General features: G+C 42.6%; 1 protein-coding gene across 1 annotated transcript in view; it reads left to right on the top strand.

The window, feature by feature from the left end:
• The window catches only part of dscaml1 (Down syndrome cell adhesion molecule like 1), a 786,587-nt gene that overhangs the window by 183,322 nt on the left and 583,185 nt on the right, over positions 1-20,080 (top strand). The window lies entirely within an intron of this gene.

The raw sequence follows: 20,080 nt of genomic DNA on the forward strand, positions 1-20,080 counted from the left end.
TTGGGATCAATAAGGTATCTATCTATCTATCTTATGGCTCGATCTGCTCCATCTCTGTCTATCTCCTCCATCTCTAGCTCCTTTATCTCTCTAACTCTTATCATTCCTTTGAGATGTTCCTTACAACAAGCTCTTTGACCTGGCTAACTATCCTAAATTCTCACCTAAGTTAGATTTAATATTTATTTGGTAACAATTATGTGAGATGCTTCAGGACAAGTTCCTTTATTAAAGGTGCCACTAAAATTTAAGTACTTTCTGTTGCTGGATCGATACAAGAGTCATGAATTTCACAAGATTTTTTTTTCACTTAACTGGACCTATTACAATAGCAATGTCAAACTCTATAACTAATTGTCCACAATGCTGACATTATCAACACCGACTGTTAAACTATTCAGAAATGCTGCACATGAGAAGATGCTGCAGTTGATCATTTCCCTTGTACTTTCCCAATGTGGCCCATTTTGAAAGGTCAAGAGACTCAAAGTCAACCGCTGTGCTGAGCTTGGCTGTCAACTTTGGTAACAGTTAACCCATCACAAAAACTGTCTATGGGCAAGTTTTAGTCGTCAACTCATTCATACGGGGTGTCTGGAAACAAACTGCATCATGGGAACAAATTTCCAGTCGGCACCCCAGTCACATGGGGTGACTGGAAATAAATTGCATTACTCCAGTCCTGGATCACGCAACTCAGCTGGAGAAATTTGCCAATCTCAAAAGAAGATTTTACCTCATCTTTCCCTACAGGGTGTTAATTCAAAGTTCAAAGTAAATTTATTATCAAAGTACAAATATGCCATCATATACTACCATGAGATTCATTTTCTTGCAGACATTCAAAGTAGAACAAAGAAATTTTAAAAAGAATTAATGAAAAACTACACATACAAACAACCAATGAGCAAAATAAGACAAACTATGCAAATACAAAAAAAAACAATAAACGAATAGTAAATAATACTGAGAAAATGAGTTGTAGCGTCCTTGAAAGTGAGTCCACAGATTGTGGAATCAGTTCAGTGTTGGGCTGAGTGAAGTTATCCACACTGGTTCAGGAACCCGATGGTTATGCCTGAACCTGGTGGTGTGGCACTTAAAGCTCCTGTACCTCCTTCCCAATGACAGCAGCGAGAAGAGAGCATGGCCTTGGGTGGTAATTGTAGGTGATACTTGCAGGGCAATCCAGGTGAGTGAAAATCAGCAGCTATAGTTAAGAATAAATTCAAAGTCCGGGCCTTGCTGAATGTTGCAGTCTCATTAAATTGTCCACTGAGACTGCAGCAAATCAGAGCAGAGGCAGTGTACTCAGCATCTGTTGTGTTTTGTAGTAAGGACTCCACCTTCACATAGACTCACAACCCCAGCTCCGTTTTATTTTACAGATGACTGGATTATGTTCATAACATGTCAAACAGAATCAGCTATTTTAGCCAAAGGGTAGGCTTGATTCTGATGGGGAAATCAAGAGGTTCTTTACCTTCAGTGTCTCTCCTGCTCACTTTCTTTCCATCTCACATGACTAGAGGTCAAACCTTGATCAAAAAAAGGGATTAATGTGATCTTTCTTTGATGTAGATGCTGTGAAATGAAAATGACTTTGCATTTTGGATGCATTAAGCTACAGAAACAAAATCCATCATGCTCAATAGTATAAAACAAGCAGCTCCCTGGACATTCAAAGGGCCCATTTCCATGTCTCTTGCAGGCCTTTCACCCAAATGTAAATCAGTGAAGGGCAAAATGGATCTTTGGAAATTGTGGACATCGAGTTACTGACAAAATTTGACTGTAGGCCAGCTGGCACAAGGTTATTGTTAAAGAAATGCCCTCTTTTGTCATAGATGTTGTGTGACTGTAGTCCTTCTAATGCATCAACACTCACAAAATGCTGGAATAATTCAGCATCAGAGGAAACTTGGGGAAATGAACAGTCAATGTTTAGGGCAAAGACCCTTCATCAGGGCTGGGAAGTCGACCCAAAACGTTGACTGTTTATTTCCCACCATGGAGGGACCTGCTGAGTCCCTCCAGCATTTTGTGTGTGAATTGCTTTATACTTCCAGCATCTGTAAAATCTCCTGTGTCTCCTTATAGTAGATATTTTGTTGTCATGGTGATAAGAATTATTCCAAGGGAAGGGTTTAATTCAGAATGGATGCATTTGACTCTAGCCCTTTTGTGTGGGGAGTTCCTTATTCAGTTAAGATTTTTAAATCGAGGAATTTGGCTGCCCAGCATCTGTTATTCAGGGGTTAAATGGCCTTCCATGTCTCCATGGTGAAATGTGTGAGATTCTGCTTGCTCCTTCCTTTCCTAGTTCAGGGAACAAACAATCTTCTGAAGGAACTCAGTAGGTCGAGGAGCATTCATGGGAGGAAAGGAACTGTCCAAGTTTTGTGTCAAAACTCTGGGGGATTTTGAGTTTAAGAGCCACGAGGTAATATTGCAGCTCTATAAAATTCTGGTTAGACTACGTCTGGAAAATTGTATTCAGTTCTGGTCACCTCATTTTAGGAAGGATGCAGAACCTTTAGAGAGGGTATAGAGCAGATTTACCGAGATGCTGCCTGGATTTGAGAGTATATCTTATAAGGATAGGTTGACCGACTTTGGGCTTTTCTCTTTGGAGCAAAGGAGGTTGAGAGGTGATGATAAAGCACATTTTTCCGAGGGCGTTGAGAGGGCATAAGGGCTTAATACAAGGGGGCGTAATTTTAAAGTGATTGGAGGAGATTATTGGGTATGTCAGAGGTAGGTTTTTAATACAGATAGTGGTAGGTGCATGGAACACACTGCTAGGGTTGGTGGTGGAGGCAGATACATTAAGGGCATTCAAGAGACTCTTAGATAGGTACATGGATAATCGAAAACTTGAGGGCTAAGTGAGAGGGAAGGGTTAGATTGAACTGAAAGTAGGTTAAAAGATCAGCACAGCAACATAGGCCGAAGAATCTATAGTGCGCAGTACTGCACTATGTTCTATGTTAAAACCCTGCATCGGGTGCTACCCAACATGCTCGGTTCCTCCAGAATATCTTTGACACTCCAGATTCCAGCATATACAGTCTCTAACAAGAGAAAATCTGTAGATGTTGGAAATCCGAGCAACACACACAAAATGCTGGAGGAACTCAGCAGGCCAGGCAGCATCTATGGAAAAGAGTACAGTCGACGTTTCGGGCTGAAACCCTTTAGCAGGACTGGAGAGAAAAAGCTGAGGAGTAGATTTAAAAAGATGGGGGGAGGGGAGAGAGAAACAGCAGGTGCTAGGTGAAACCTGGAGGGGGAGGAATGAGGTAAAGAGCTGGGAAGTTGCTTGGTGAAAGAGACAGAAGGCCATGGAAGAAGAAAATGGGGAAGTGCAGCAGAGGGAGGCGATGGGCAGGCAAGGAGATGAGGTGAGAGAGGGAAATGGGAATGGGAAATGGTGAAGGGGGGGTGGGGGGCATTACCGGAAGTTAGAGAAATTGGTGGTCATGCCATCAGGTTGGAGGCTACCCAAAAGGAATATAAGGTGTTGTTTCTCCAACCTAAGCGTGGCCTCATCATGACAGTGGAGGAAGCCATGGATGAACATATCGGAATGGGAAGTGGAATTAAATGGGTGACCACTGGGAGATCCCGCTTGTTGTGGTGGATGGAGCGTAGATGCTTGGCAAAGTGGTCTCCCAATCTTCGTCGGGTCTCACTGATATACAAGAGGCCACATCGGGAGCACTGAACACAGTAAGTGACTCCAACAGGCTCACAGGTGAAGTGTCACCTCACCTAAGCAGTCTCTCGTATCTCCTTCCCTACTTCAATCTGGCTACCAATCCCCTTGAACTGGCCACCAAATGTTCCCCTCTGTTTCCTTGGCAACCTCTCCTCCTCCAGATTACTGACCCATCCCAAAATCTTGACTTTTCCCTCTCACCTCTGATCATGGAATCAGAACCTTGCATACTTTACATTGTATTGCCTCACTACAGGAAGGATGTGGAAACTGGAAAGGGTACAGAGGAGATTTACAAGGATCTTGCCTGGATTAGGGAGCATGCCTTATGAGAATAGGTTGAGTGAACTTGGCCTTTTCTCCTTGGAGCGACGGAGGATGAGAGGTGACTTGACAGAGGTGTACAAGATAATGAGAGGCATCGATCGTGTGGATAGTCAGAGGCTTTCCCCAGGGCTGAAATTGTTAGCATGAGAGGACATAGTTTTAAGGTGCTTGGAGGTAGGTACAGAGGAAATGTCAGGGGCAAGTCTGTACGTGGAATGGGCTGCCGGCGGCAGTGGTGGAGGCGGAAACGATAGGGTCTTTTAAGAGACTCCTGGATGGCTACATGGAGCTTAGGAAAATAGAGGGCTATGGGTAAAGCCTAGGTAGTTCTAAGTTAGGGACATGTTCGGCACAGCTTTGTGGGCTGAAGGGCCTATATTGTGCTGTAGGTCTTCTATGTTTCTATATTTCTAAAATGCTGGAGGAACTCAGCAGGTCAGGCGGCATTGATGGAGAGGAATAAAGAGTCGGCGTTTTGGGTCGAGACCCTTCATCAAGACCGGAAGGGAAGGGGAAGAAGCTATTCTGATATTTGATAGACAGCATGATAGACCTGTTTCTGTGATTTTTAGCTCTATGACTTCAAATTGCACAGAAACAAGTGAACTAAGACTTTTGGGACAATTAAACATAAGAGGCAGGCAGTTGTTAGTTTAAGGAATGGTGATGGGGTGTGGAAGAAGATAGAACATGGTGTTCTATGTACAGCACAGTACAGGCCCTTTGGCCCATGATATTGTGCTGACCTTTTAACCTACTCTAAGATCAATCTAACCTTTTGCTCCCACATAGCCCTCCATTTTTCTATCATCCATGTGACTGTCTGAGTCACTTAAATATCCTGAATGTATCTGCCTCTACCACCATCCCTGGCACTCATCACTCTTTGTTAAAAAATTCCTACCTTTGACATTCCCTCTGTACCTTTCTCCAAACACCTTAAAGTTAGGCCCTCTCATAATGTCGCACTAGGCAAAAGTCTCTGGATGTCCGTTCTATAGATGCTTCTCATCAAATTATACACCTCTATAAAGTTACCTCTCATCCTCCCTTGCTCCAAAGAGAAAAGCTCTAGCTTACTCAGTCTGTGGGTTGATAAATGCCCCATATCTGTCATCTCCCTGGTGCTTGTCAGGCCGTGATGGTTGGGTTGTTCTGATGGGTCCATTGGATCAGGCAGTGATTCTGCACTCCTTCACTTTGTGTAGCCAATCACTTTAGTTATGCAAATGCAGGGTTACAGCAGTGCCTTCAGGCTGCCTTGGGTTAGTCTCAGCTGAGCACAGTCTGTGCACAAACCTCTGTTCATGCTTGCTTAATCGAGTTTGTCAGATTGTTTTACCTGGCGTTTGCAATGATGGAGATGTATTAATTCGGATGCAGATAATCAGGCTGCACAGATGATTGGTGCTTCCAGTCCTGGCCCTCCACGTCCCATGTGCTTCACTATCCTTTGTGACAATCCTCGCTTTATTTCAATGCTTTTGCGTTCTGTTTTTGACAACAGCATAATGTGAAGCACACTGTCAGCTGAAAGAACTCATTGAGCTTAGCACCTTTGAAATCTGTCAAAAACTGCAATATTTTTTTCTACCAACGTTCATGAGGTGGATGGGGAAAGATGTTCAGGTACACAGAAGTAACACTGCACATGTCCATTCAGTCCATCTCATTGTTTACCCATTGTGTGAGTCCCGATCTGTTTAAATCTCATTTTCCATCCTTCATTCACCAACCCAATCTACTGAATCGATATAGATTCACTTGAAAACTCATAATTGTTTTGCAGCTGCCCGAATTAGTTTTAACTCTTCTAAATGTTTTGAGTCATAGAGTGATATAGCACAGAAAGAGGCCCTCTGACCCACTGAGCCCAAAACAACCATCAGACACCCATTTGCAAAATTCTTGCATGTATCCTATTTGTTTTAGTCATTATGATCACTGACCTGTGATGTGAAATTTGTTGGTCTGTGACAGCAGTGCAGTGCAAAGGCATGCAATTAAGAAATTACAAAAACAAATAGTGCGTAAAGAGGGAATAATGAGGTAGTGTTCGTGGGTACATGGTCCATTCAAAAATCTTATGGTAGAGGAGAAAGAACTATTTCTCAAGTAGTGAATGAGGATCTTCAGACTTTTATAGCTCTTCCCAATGGGCTGAACCGCCTTCTTCCAACCCATAAGGAAATATGAATCATAACAGCATCCAAAAATGGGTTTCCCAGGACAATAAAGCCCGAATTTCCCTGCAGTGGAATCTTGTTGAGTTCCAGAGGTCACTCAAGGTTAGAATTAGTAGTTTATTTAGCAAGCTATACAAAAAGATCCAGACACATGAAAAACGGCAATGAATGACAAAAAGATTAATAAGAAAAAATGAGCCAGAAAAGAATAAAAGCAGAAAGCAATAGTTTCTATATTTAAAAAAAAAAGTTGCTGAAGTGAATGTTGCTCCTGTAGAAATTAAAGGGAATTGGTAATGGAAATTAAAGAGCTGACAGAGGAATTAAGTGGGGATTTTGTATCATTCTTCATAATGGAGGATTTTAGTAACATCCCAGGAATAGTTGTAGATTGGGAATTGAAAGGGAGTGGAAATCAGGAAAATTGCAGTCACCAGAGATCTGGTAGTAAGCAAATTGTAGGAGATAGGACCTTACACTCTGATGGACTTAAAGACTTTAAAGGAAGAGTCTGGTAAGTTAATTAATGGATTGGTTTTGCTTTTTCAGAATTTCCTTTATTCATGGATGATTCCATTCGGAAGGGCAACAGAAAATGTAACTCCTTTATTCACGCAGAGAAAACAGGAAACTACAGACCAGCTGCATAACATCAGTTCGAAACCATTATTATGGATGTCATAGCAGGGTATTTGGAGTATTTTGAGGTAATTAGGCAAAGTCTACAGACATGATTTGGTGAAAAAGCATTCATATTTGATCTATTTATTGAAATTCTTTATAGAAGTAACATGTGCTGTGGATGAAGGGGAACTTTGTATATTTTCCATACTAAGATCACCAGAAGTAAAAATTATTATTGAAAATAGAGGCTCCTCATGTAAGATGTTTGACATGAATAGAGAAGATTGGGTGGTTACCAGGAAGTGGAGAAAAGGCATTTGATTGTTAAATCAAAGGGTGATGTGGCACTGGGATCTGTGCTGGGGTTACTTCATATAGTTTATCTAAATGTCTTTGATTAAAGTGCTGAAGGCATAGTCAATAAATTTACTGGTGATACAAAGATAGGAAGACAATAGACAATAAGTGCAGGAGTAGGCCATCTGGCCCTTCGAGCCAGCACCGCCATTCACTGTGATCATGGCTGATCATCCACAATCAGTATCCAGTTCCTGCCTTATCCCTATAACCTTTGATTCTGCTATCTTTAAGAGCTCTATCCATCTCTTTCTTGAAAACATCCAGAGACTTGGCCTCCACAGCCTTCTGGGGCAGAGCATTCCATATATCCACCACTCTCTGGGTGAAAAAGTTTTTCCTCAACTCCATTCTAAATGGCCTACCCCTAATTCTTAAACTGTGGCCTCTGGTTCTGGACTCACCCATCAGCGGGAACATGCTTCCTGCCTGCAGCGTGTCCAATCCCTTAATAATCTTATATGTTTCAATAAGATCCCCTCTCAGCCTTCTAAATTACAGAGTATACAAGCCCAGTGGCTCCAATCTTTCAACATATGACAGTCCTGCCATCCCGGGAATTAACTTTGTGAACCTAGGCTGCACTCCCTCAATAGCAAGAATGTCCTTCCTCAAATTTGGAGACCAAAACTGCACACAGTACTCCAGGTGTGGTCTCACCAGGGCCCTGTACAGCTGCAGAAGGACCTCTTTGCTCTTATACTCAATTCCCCTTGTTATGAAGGCCAGCATGCCATTAGCTTTCTTCACTGCCTGCTGTACTTGCATGCTTGCTTTCAGTGACTGATGTACAAGAACACCTAGATCTCGTTGTGCTTCCCCTTTTCCTAACTTGACTCCATTTAGATAATAATCTGCCTTCCAGTTCTTACCACCAAAGTGGATAACCTCACATTTATCCACATTAAACTGCATCTGCCATGCATCCGCCCACTCACCCAGCCTGTCCAAGTCACCCTGCATTCTCATAACATGCTCCTCACATTTCACACTGCCTCCTAGCTTTGTGTCATTGGCAAATTTGCTAATGTTACTTTTAATTCCCTCATCTAAATCATTAATATATATTGTAAACAGCTGCGGTCCCAGCACTGAACCCTGCGGTACCCCACTGGTCACCGCCTGCCATTCCGAAAGGGACCCGTTAATCGCTACTCTTTGTTTTCTGTCAGCCAGCCAATTTTCAATCCATGTCAGTACTCTGCCCCCAATACCATGCCCACTAGGAGATTTGCCCACTAATCTCCTATGTGGGACTTTATCAAAGGCTTTCTGAAAGTCCAGGTACACTACATCCACTGGCTCTCCCTTGTCCATTTTCATAGTTACATCCTCAAAAAATTCCAGATTAGTCAAGCACGATTTCCCCTTCATAAATCCATGCTGACTCGGACCGATCCTGTTACTACTATCCAGATGTGTTGTAATTTCATCTTTTATAATTGACTCCAGCATCTTTCTCACTACCGACATCAGGCTAACCGGTCTATAATTCCCTGTTTTAGCCACCCTCCAATCCACAGGAACTGATCCTGAATCGATAGAACATTGGAAAATGATTACCAATGTGTCCTCGATTTCTAAAGCCACCTCCTTAAGTACCCTGGGATGCAGACCATTAGGTCCCGGGGACTTATCAGCCTTCAGACCCAAAAGCCTATCCAACACCATTTCCTGCCTAATATAAATTTCCTTCAATTCATCCATTACCCTAGGTCCTTTGGCCACTATTACATCTGGGAGATCCGAAGTACCTGTTCAACTCGTCTGCCATTTCCTTGTTCCCCATAATAAATTCACCCGCTTCTGTCTTCAAGGGCCCAATTTTGGTCTTAACTATTTTTTTTCCTTTTCACATACCTAAAGAAGCTTTTACTATCCTCCTTTATATTCTTGGCTAGTTTACCTTCGTACCTCATTTTTTCTCTGCGTATTGCCTTTTTAGTTACCTTCTGTTGCTCTTTAAAAGTTTCCCAATCCTCCGGCTTCCCACTCGTCTTTGCTATGTTATACTTCTCTTTTATTTTTATACAGTCCATTACTTCCCTTGTCAGCCACGGCCTTCCCTTACTCCCCTTAGGGTCTTTCTTCCTCTTTGGAACGAACTGATCCTGCACCTTCCGCATTATTCCCAGAAACACTTGCCATTGCTGTTCCACTGTCATCCCTGCTAGGGAATTGTTCCATTGAACTTTGGCCAGCTCCTCCCTCATAGCACCATAGTTCCCTTTGTTCAACTGTAATACTGACACTTCCGAGTTTCCCTTCTCCCTCTCAAATTGTAGATTAAAACTTATCATATTACGGTCACTACCTCCTAATGGCTCCTTTACTTCGAGGTCCCTGATCAAATCCAGTTCATTGCACAACACTAAAATCTAGAATTGCGTTCTCTCTGGTAGGGTCCGGTACAAGCTGTTCAGAATCCATCTTGGAGGGACTCCACAAACTCCCTTTCTTGGGGTCCAGTACCAACCTGATTCCTCCAGTCTACCTGCATGTTGAAGTCCCCCATAACAACTGTAGCATTACCTTTGCGACATGCCAATTTTAACTCTTGATTCAACTTACACCCTACATCCAGACTACTGTTTGGGGGCCTGTAGGTAACTCCCATTAGGGTCTTTCTACCCTTAGAATTTCTCAGTTCTATCCATACTGACTCTACATCTCCTGATTCTATGTCCCCCCTCGCAAGGGACTGAATATCATTCCTCACCAACAGAGCCACCCCACCCCCTCTGCCCATCAGCCTGTCCTTTCGATAGGACGTATATCCTTGAATATTCATTTCCCAGGCCCTGTCCACTTGAAGCCATGTCTCTGTTATTCCCACAACATCATACTTACCAATTTCCAACTGAGCCTCAAGCTCATCCACTTTATTTCTTATACTCCGTGCATCCATATACAATACTTTTAATTCATTACTCCCCTCACCCCCCATATCAATTCCTATTTCACTTGGCCATACTGTACAATCCCTTCTTGAGCTTTCTGCTCTGTTGATTTTACTGTCTTTCTTAACTTTTCTTATTCTCACTTTCCCTTTATCTCCACCCTTATATTTCCAGTTCGTCCCCTCCTGCCCACAACTTAGTTTAAACACACCCGTGTTGCAGAGGCAAACCTGCCTGCCAGAATGCTGGTGCCCCGCCTATTAAGGTGCAACCCGTCCCTTTTGTACAATTCATCCTTACCCCAAAACATACCCCAGTGGTCCAAGAATGTAAATCTTTGCTTCCTGCACCAGTTCCTCAGCCACACAGTCAGATCCATTATCTCCCTGTTCTTGACCACTCCAGCAAGGGGAACTAGAAGCAAACCGGAGATAACCACCCTGGAAGTCCTGCTTTTCAGCCTTCTTCCAAGTTCTCTGAAGTCGCGCTGTAGAATGGAAAGGAAGAAGAAAAGGAAGTTGTGAAGAGGATTTAAAGGTGTTATAAAGGAATACAGTAACACACACACAATATGTTGGGTGATCTCAGCAGATCAGGTAGCAACTGTGGAGAGGGATGAACAAGAATCCTGGTGAAGGGTGTCAGCTCGCAATGTTGGCTGTTCATTTCCCTTCATAGATACTGCCTGGCCTGCTAAGTTCCCCAGCATGTTGCTCCAGATTTCTAGCATCTGCAGCCTTTCTAGCATCTGCAGCCTTTCTATAAAGAGGCGTCGGTTGGTTGAATGAGTGGGTAAAGAGCTGGCAAATGAACTACAATGTGGGAAAATGAAAATTGTCCATTTTGGAAGACAGAATAAATAGAGGTCTTTTTTTTAATTGATGAGTGCTTGCAGAGCTTTGAGATACAGGGAGATCTATCCTTGTGCATGATTCACAGAAGAACACTGTTGGCAGGAACATCTCTGACTCCATCACACTGAGCACTGGATCCCCACAAGGCTGTGTGCTTAGCCCATTGCTGTTTACACTGCTAACACATGACTGTGCAGCCAGATTCAAGGAGAACCTGATCATTAAATTTGCTGATGATACCACAGTGGTGGGGCTCATCAGCAAAAATGATGAAACTATGTACAGCGAGGAGGTCAAACACCTAGAGAGCTGGTGCAGTGATAACAACTTGATACTTAATGTCACCAAAACCAAGGAGATGATCGTCGATTTCAGACGGTCTCAGTCTGAGCACACACCCCTCAGCATCAGCGGCTCCACAGTGGAGAGAGTGGAAAACATCAAGTTCCTTGGGGTGCAGATCTCGGACAATCTCACCTGGTCCAGGAACACCACTGGGATTGTGAAACGGGCCCAGCAGAGATTGCACTTTCTGAGGAAGCTTAAACAAGCATCACTCCCCACTAACATCTTAACTACACTCTGCAGAGGCGTGGTTGAGAGTGTGCTGACCTTTTGCATCACAACCTGGTACTCCAGCTGCAGTGCTGTTGACAAAAAAGCCTTGCAGAGGGTAGTTAGGGGGGCAGAGAAGGTTATTGGGGTCTCCCTACCTTCTGTCCAAGACCTCTTTCAGAGTCGATGCTTCCAGAAGACACGGTACATCATTAAAGACCCCTCACACCCTCTCCATGAACTGTTTGTTCTTCTGCCATCAGGCAAACATTATAGGAGCATCAAAACTAAGGTGCAAGGCTACTAAACAGCTTCCTCCCACAGGCAGTCAGACTGCTAAATAGCTGCTCTACCTGATTCTGCTTTGGACACTTTTAACTTGCACTGGACACTTATAACTGATATGTGGCTGTTGTGTTTTACTATTTATTGTTATGTTTATTATTTAGTGTTGCATTTGTTATGTTATGATTGCACTGCTCCTGGGAAACGCTGTCTCATTCTGCCCTGCAGAGCTGATGTACGGTTAGAATGACAATAAAGTTTTTTTGAATCTTTTAATATTTGAATTAGGAAAGCTCACAGAATGATGTTGGTTTGGGCAAAGGGAATTGAATACAAAAATTGGGAGGTTGTGTGTCAGTCATAGTGAGTCCACATCTGGAGAAATGCATACATTAATGGTTTCCTAATCTAACAGAGGACGTTAATGTATTGGAAATTGGTCAAGAAAGGATTCTTGAGCTCATGCTTGGAATGATCGGACGTCTTTCAAGGCAAGTTTGTACAGGCTAGGCTTGTACCCACTGGAATGAGCGGCATCTTGATTAAAATATGTAAATCCTGGGGGGTCCTGAAATGGTGGATAGGAGGGCATTTGTGGAGAATCTCGAACAGAGGGACACTGTTTAAATTTAAGGAGTTACCCTTTTATTTATTGATTGATTGAGATACAGCACCGAATAGGCCCTTATAGCTCTTTGAGTCACACTGCCCAACAATTCCCCCAATTTAATCTGAGCCTAATTAGGGACAATTTACTATTACTAATTAATCTACCAACCCATATGTCTTTGGTCTATGGGAGGAAGCCAGAGCACCCGGAGGAAACTCATGTGGTCATGGGGAAAATATACAGACTCCAGGCAGTGGCAGAAAGATGAGGCAAAGGCTTTTCTCTCAGAGGCTTTGAAAGTCTGCTTCAACCATCATTGAGAAAGAGAGTCAGAATAGATTTAACACAGATATAGATAACTGATAAACATGGAGATGAAGGATTACTGCAGGTTGCAGGATCAGATTTATTTTCACTGACTTTGATGACATGAAGTTTGTTGTTTTGTGGCAGCAGTACAGAGCAAAGACATAACATTACTCTAAATTATGAAAATAAGTCAGCAGTGCAATAAAAGGGATAATGAAGTAGTGTTCATCGACCATTCAGAAATCTGATGGCAGGGAGCAAGAAGGGGTTCTTGAATCATCATTGACTGTGCGCCTTCAGGCTCCTGCATCTCCTCTCCAATGGCAGTAACAAGGAGAGTGCATGTCTTGGAGGCTGAGTGGTGTTATGATTTCATAACGTACCAGCAGCAAGAGATGACAAACTGAGTTGAGTTTTAATATTAAAACCACTATATTTATTTACATCTACTCAAAAATATAGAAAATTAAATAAACGACTTTCTTAAACAGAAGTTAACAGTCTATAGCTCCCTTACAGTCAAACTTAGAACCTGTTCTTCACAGTCTTAAAGTGGCAGTTCAGAGAGTCCCAGTAATTCACAAAATAGGTGAGAGGAGAGGCTTGTGGATTCACAGGGCAGCGACAAGGCGATCACAACGAATTCCAAAGATTCCACGGCTAGCGAACGAAGAAACTGTTACCAAAGATCCCAGCCAAGGAATACTGTTCCGAAGTCCACGAAGAGCAATTTCTCAAAGTGACTGTCACAAAATCCACACCCATGGATCATATGAAGGACAGACATGTCTCCACAATGCACAGTGTGCCGCTAATTAACCCAATCCTTTGGGTATGGGTAAGCCTTTACCCTTCTCGATCGTGAGCTGTTCCCTGATAGCTCAAAGTCTGCAGTCTTCACTCTCTCTCTCTTTCCTTCGACAACTCCTCAGCATTATGTCCACATTTCTTTTATACCGTTGGCATATGTCATAAGGTAACGCTCACAGAAATGAAACTGTGGACTCCCAGTAAAACGAAACTGTGGACACGTAACAGTGGCCACAATGATGGATGCCACTTCTTGAGTCACTGTCTCCTGAAGACTTCCTTGGTGTTTGGGAGGGTTATGGTTGTGGTGGAACTGGCCAAATCTATAGCCCTCTACAGCCTCCTGTGATCCTGTGCATTAGAGGCTTCATGCCTGGCTGTGTTGCCGCCAGTCAGAATTCTCTCCACCTTACATCTACAGAAATTTGTAAGAGTTTTCGGTGACATACTGAACCTCCCTAAATTCAGGAATCTTGAAGATAAAAAACAAATTGTAGGTATGTTCCAATCACCCTTGATCTTATTAAAATGACAATATAGGCTTGAGGGGATGAATGGTCTATTTCTTCTCCTAATTTTTATGTTTGTAAGTTATTCTCTCCTAGGAAAATTGATTTTCAGTTGGAGAACACTGGGAGAATATAAAATAACAAAGGTCAAATTTGTAAACTGAAGAGCTTCTTAGATGGGAGGACTGGATTTTAAACACCTGTGAGCGCTCGCATGATACCAGGTTATACAATGCCTTTTATTTAACACTTGCACCATTACACAGGAAACTTCATCCTATTTTCCTAGTCCCAGTAGTGGAAATATCCATGTCCTGATTACACACATGATATTTGAAATGAAGAAGTACATTCAGTACCCATTTTATGAGGGACTTCTTGTACCTAATAAAGTGGTCACTTAGTGTACGTTCATGATCTTCTGCTGCTGTAGCCCATCCACTTCAAGGTTCGACAAGTTGTACATTCGATGTGTTGTGTGTTCAGAGATGCTCTTCTGCACACCACTGTTGTAACATGTGGTTGTTTGAGTTACTATCACCTTCCTGCCAGCTTGAACCAGTCTGGCCATTCTCCTCTGACCTCTCTCATTAACAAGGTGTTTTCACCCACAGAACTGCCACTCACTGGATGTTTTTCTTTTACTTTGTGCATGATTCTCTGTTAACACTAAAGACTGTTGTGTATGAAAATCCCAGGAGATCAGCAGCTTCTGAGATTCTCAAACCACCCTATCTAGCACCAACAGTCGTTCCATAGTCAAAGTCACTTAGATCACATTTCTTCCTGTTGTGAATGTGGCCTGGTTGCACAACAATGCTATTAATAAGAACACTGGAGACGGGAGCTAAGTTTCATGGTTCTTTATTGGCATAATCCGAACTCGACACACACGAACAGATCAATATGCACCTAATAGCGCATGCTCAATATGTGCCTAATAGCGCATTCAACGACATGTTACTAAAACATGAAGTAGTCCCTTATTATACTGTAGGCTATACAGTACACTCCTCCCCCTTTATTTTAATAGTGTATCAACTGTTTTTTTATACTGGGGCGCTATACTAAACAAATATGTTTACCTTTAACATACAAACACCTACCATTTGTTTACTTAGTAACTTAATAATATTAATTTATAACAAAGTAAGGTAATAATATCAAATTATAACAAGCCTTTTTTTTTTACTTTTGGTCTAAGACCCATTTATAACCCAAGTCTCTGGGGGGGGGGGGGGTGGTTCTTCTCTGGATTGTCCGGCACTGAAGCAAATAGGTCTTCACTCTATTGTCTGGAATAAATTAAACAATCCACAAATTGGCAGGTTCCAGCCATAAAGAGTAGTCACCTCCATCTTGTAAAGATGATGAAAGCAAAGTGAAATCCGTGAAAAGGTGAATGTTATTCTTAAAAATATGTACAATCATCAAAACTCAGATGGCATTGGAAAGTGTCTTCAAATAGTGTGTTCTTCAGTCTGTCAATAAACTTGTTTGTTTTAAGACAGATTTCCATATAAAAGTCATGAACAGTTGACCTCTGAGCATAGGGAGTTAAGAAGATGTGCGCCTCCAACTTGCTAAGAGTTCTAGGCAGCAGATCACCTCCATATAATGAAGACTCCTCTGTGCAGCTGTCCTAGATATATACGCATCTTTGTGCTATCACTTGTCTTCCTGACCCATATCTCATTTGTTTCAACTGAGCTAATTACACAGCCAATCTTCGTATTCTTCTTAGATTCCAAATAGATAGCCTGACCTTTACGGTACCATCTCTGTGTTGTAATATAACTTTCCATCTTCTATTCATGCTTCATATCTTTGTGCTGGTGATTCAGCAGGAGTGCTGGGAAGATGCTCAGGAGAAGATGGAGATGCTGGTCTTTTCAGAGATTTAAGCTTATTGAGAGTTCGCTGATCTTCCATTATCTGTTCATCTGTTAACAAGTAATTTAATTGCGCAGGTGCAGGTTTTTGTCTTTTGTCTGTAATTGGAGCAGGGTCATTAGGTCCCCTCCTTAGTTTCCTAGTCATTATTGGCTTTACCTCCATAGAATCTCCTGTGAGCTCTATTGTTAGCCTCTCATTCTCAATTATCTTTTTCTTTTCTTCTAACTCAATCTTTTTATCTTCAAATTCTTTCACTGCTGCTTTCTTCTCTTTAATATAATTCCTTTCCACTTGTTCTGTCTCCAGTTGCAGAAAAAGCTCTGCATTTCGTATTCCTTCCTTGTTTTGTTGACCTAGTTTCTTCATCCTTTTCTGATACTCCTGCAAAGTGCCTTCCTGTAACTGCAGTAACTGTCTTTTGAGAGATGTCAATTTCTCCTGGTACATCTGCTCTTTTACTTCCAGGTAGTCTTCATCATCCTGCTTATTGGCAATATCTGTCTCCCTTGCATCCTCTGTATCTTCATCTGAGTCGCGGCCACAGATACTGTATTCGGCCTCGTCGTCGACGCTGGCTAGCTCCTCCTCATCGTTGTAATAGTCGACAATGGGTGAGAGGAGAGCTGTGGACATCTCCCCTGCCGAGCTGCCCTCCTTTGTTGACACATCTAGTGCCTTGATGGTGTGCCAATCCAACTGTATTTTCCTGAGCCATTCACGTCGCAGCAACGGTGGTCCTCCATTTTTCCGTACATAGAGGTTCAGCTGCTGTGTTTTGTCTCCGTAGGTCACTGTCACTTTAATTTTGCCTTTGGGACACACTTTCTGTCCTGTGTAAGTCTTTAGCAGTAGTTTAGTTCATTTCAGAGGTATGTGAGAAAACAGTCGTTTGTAGTCGTGTACAAAGATCACTGTTAAAGCTGAGCCTGTGTCCACCTCCATTTTCAGTCTCACGCCCGCCACTTGTGGAGTGACCCTTATTACTCTTTGATCATCTGTCTCTTTCACGCTGTGAAGTTGCAGACAAGACAATTCATTTTCATCAGAGTCGTTTTCATCAGAACTGCCTTTTTTTATTTTGTGTACCTTGTTGTATTTTCCTTTCTGGGGTTTTTTGTTTCTCTGTATTTTGCCCTTTTTCTGCTGTTTACTAGCTTTGCATACTCTGCCAGTGTGGCCCTGTTTGTCACAGTTTCTGCATTCTTTATCTTTAAATCAACAGTCATCAGGGTCATGTGACCTGTTCCCACAACAGTAACATTTCTTTCCTTCATTTCTGTTCAGTGACATTTCATTTGTGGCATATTCCAGAGGTATCTCGGAAGCACCCTGTGCTGCTGTTTCCATTGATATTGCAATGTTTAGCACTTTCTCGAATGTAAGGTCTCTTTCACACAGAAGCTTCTTCTGTGTGGTTTCACAGTGCATGCGACACACTAACCTGTCCCTCAATGAGTCCGATAGACCAGCTCCAAATTGACAATGTTCTGATAATTTGCGCAATTCAGCATAATATTCAGAAATGTTTTCATTTTTGCTCTGATTCCATTTGTGAAATTTAAATCTTTCAGCAATGACCAGTGGTTTGGGGTTTAAATGCTGTTGGAGAGTGTCTAGTGTGGGACCCATAATAATGTGGAGCATATTAATGGACACTGGATAACCCCCTAATTTTCTTATATTATGTTCATATTATTTTTATTGCTTTGGGTTGTTATTTTGTTCATTACAATTTGATTAATGTTCAGTTGCACTAGCAACGGTAATATTTTAGTGGGTTGGTTGATGGTTACAAGGGGAAAAGCTTATACAGGCACTTGGGGCAGCTGAGGGGTCCTGGGGGCACGGGAGTGTGCACGTGATGGAGTAGACGGAGACATCCCGGCAGCATGCATGGTAAGCCGATGCACTGTGTTCCGGTATTTCCAGAAAGGAAAATAAAGATGTTATTTTAAACTTCTGCACGCCTGGAAGTCCCTTTGGTGTCCAAGTGTGCAACACTACTATTTGCTTGAACATTTTGTCAGCTGGCTTATCAGGGGCTAACAAGCTCCGTAGCAGCCTGTGTGTTTTTGCTCCCATAATACTGAGTAAGACGCTGGCTTTCTTTGCATCGTTAACACAATGTAACCACTCTCTCAACGTAAGTTGCCAAGTCTTCAATGCCACTATCAAATGCTGTAATGGTTCCAATCATCGCCATCTTTGTTATGTTAATTTCGCCCCCTTTTCCCCTTATTTTGCCTCACGTGTCCTTTTTGCTAGTGTCACGAGTGCACACTGTCTAGATGTGTGTGTGTCGCTCCTTTTTATCTCCTGGGGCAGGCAGACCCTCAGTCCCTGGGGGTCAGCGCCAGCTGTGGTCTCGGCTGGACGTGCTGTGGCTCCAACTGTGTCTCTTGGTCTCCCGACGTTCCCGACCCCGGCTGTGCTCCCGCTTTCTTTCTGACTCGGGGCCTTGCTCTGCCTCCTTCTCCCGCTCCTTGGCTTGTTCCTTGCACTCTTCCTCTGAGTGTCATTATCAACTAAAACACGGCGTTCCGATACGATGTAGGTTCATTAACCTTGTTGCCAATTTGTTGTGTATATACCCTAGTTTCACAACAATGCTATTAATAAGAACACTGGAGACAGGAGCTAAGTTTCATGGTTCTTTACTGGCATAATCCGAACTCGACGCACACGTACAGATCAATACGCGCCAAATAGCGCATGCTGAATATGTGCCTAATAGCGCATTCAACGACATGTTACTAAAACATGAAGTAGTCCCTTATTATACTGTAGGCTATACGATACACTTCCCAATTCTGACATTTGGTCTGAACAACAAACAACTGAACCTGTTGACCATGTCTGCTTGCTTTTATATATTGAATTGCTGCTACATGATTGGCTGATTAGATATTTGTGTTAATGAGCAGCTGTACCTGATAAAGTGGCCACTGAGTGTATGACTCCACAGAGAATTGAATGGACATTAATACTGTATGTGAGCAGTTCATTGGTAAAAGTTTCAGGAAGAGTGTTCGTTACAGTGTAATAATACATGTTAAGACATTACTAAGTGTTAGCCCAGGTGATAATTCTATTGGACTCATTATTTTATAGCTATAATTCAAACCCAATTAAGCACATCTACTGTTGGCAACAAAGTCATGGTGGTATTAAAATAATTTAATGATTAAAACACTTTGACTTTGCACATTGAATTGTTCATCCAGAATTCATACATCAAAGGATGCACTTGTATTTATATAATGCCTATCACTGCCTTCATACATCCCAATCAGCTTTACAACCAAAGAAGTACTTTTGAACGATGGACTGCTGTCGGCAAGTTGACACTGAATATGCACACAGCAAGCTCCAACAAGTAACATCGTTTGTTACCTTACTCTTTGAAACCTATTGAATATTGAAAGGTTTAGATAGAGTGGACGTAGAGAGGATGTCTCCTATAGTGGGTGGGGGGAGCGCAGGATCAAAGGGCACAGACTCAGAAAAGAGGGGCATCCGTTTAGAATGGAAATGAGGAGCAATTTCTTTAGCCAGGGGGTGCTGAATCTGTGGAATTCATTGCCATGGATGGTTGTGGAGGTCAGGTCATTGAGTATATTTAAAGTGGAGGTTGACAGGTTCTTGATTAATCAGGGTGTCAAAGGTTACGGGGAAAAGGCAGGAGAATGGGGTTGAGAGGGATAATGTCAGCCATGATGGAATGGCGGAGCAGATCCAATGGGCCAAACAACCTACATCTTATCGTCATTTTAGGTAGCATGCCTGCAGGGTTAGTGCTTGTTCAGGGTGTCAGATGTGGGAATTCTGGGAGACCTCCAGCCTCCCTGATGGCCACATCTGCACCAGGTGCACCGAGATGCAGCTCCTCAGAGACCGTGTTAGGGATCTGGAGCTGCAGCTTGATGACCTACTGCTTATTATGGAAAGTGAAGAGGTGATAGACAGGAGCTACAGGGAGGTAGTCATCCCTAGGCTACAGGGGTCAGAAAACTGGGTGACTGTCAGGAGAGGGAAGGAAAATGCCCGGATAGTGGAGAGCACCCCTGTGGCTGTCCCCCTCAGTAACAAATATCTTGTTCTAGATGCTGTTGAGGGGGATGACCTGACAGGGGACAC

This window comes from Mobula hypostoma, chromosome X2 (assembly GCF_963921235.1).
Source record: "Mobula hypostoma chromosome X2, sMobHyp1.1, whole genome shotgun sequence".
In the NCBI taxonomy this organism is placed as follows: domain Eukaryota; kingdom Metazoa; phylum Chordata; class Chondrichthyes; order Myliobatiformes; family Myliobatidae; genus Mobula; species Mobula hypostoma.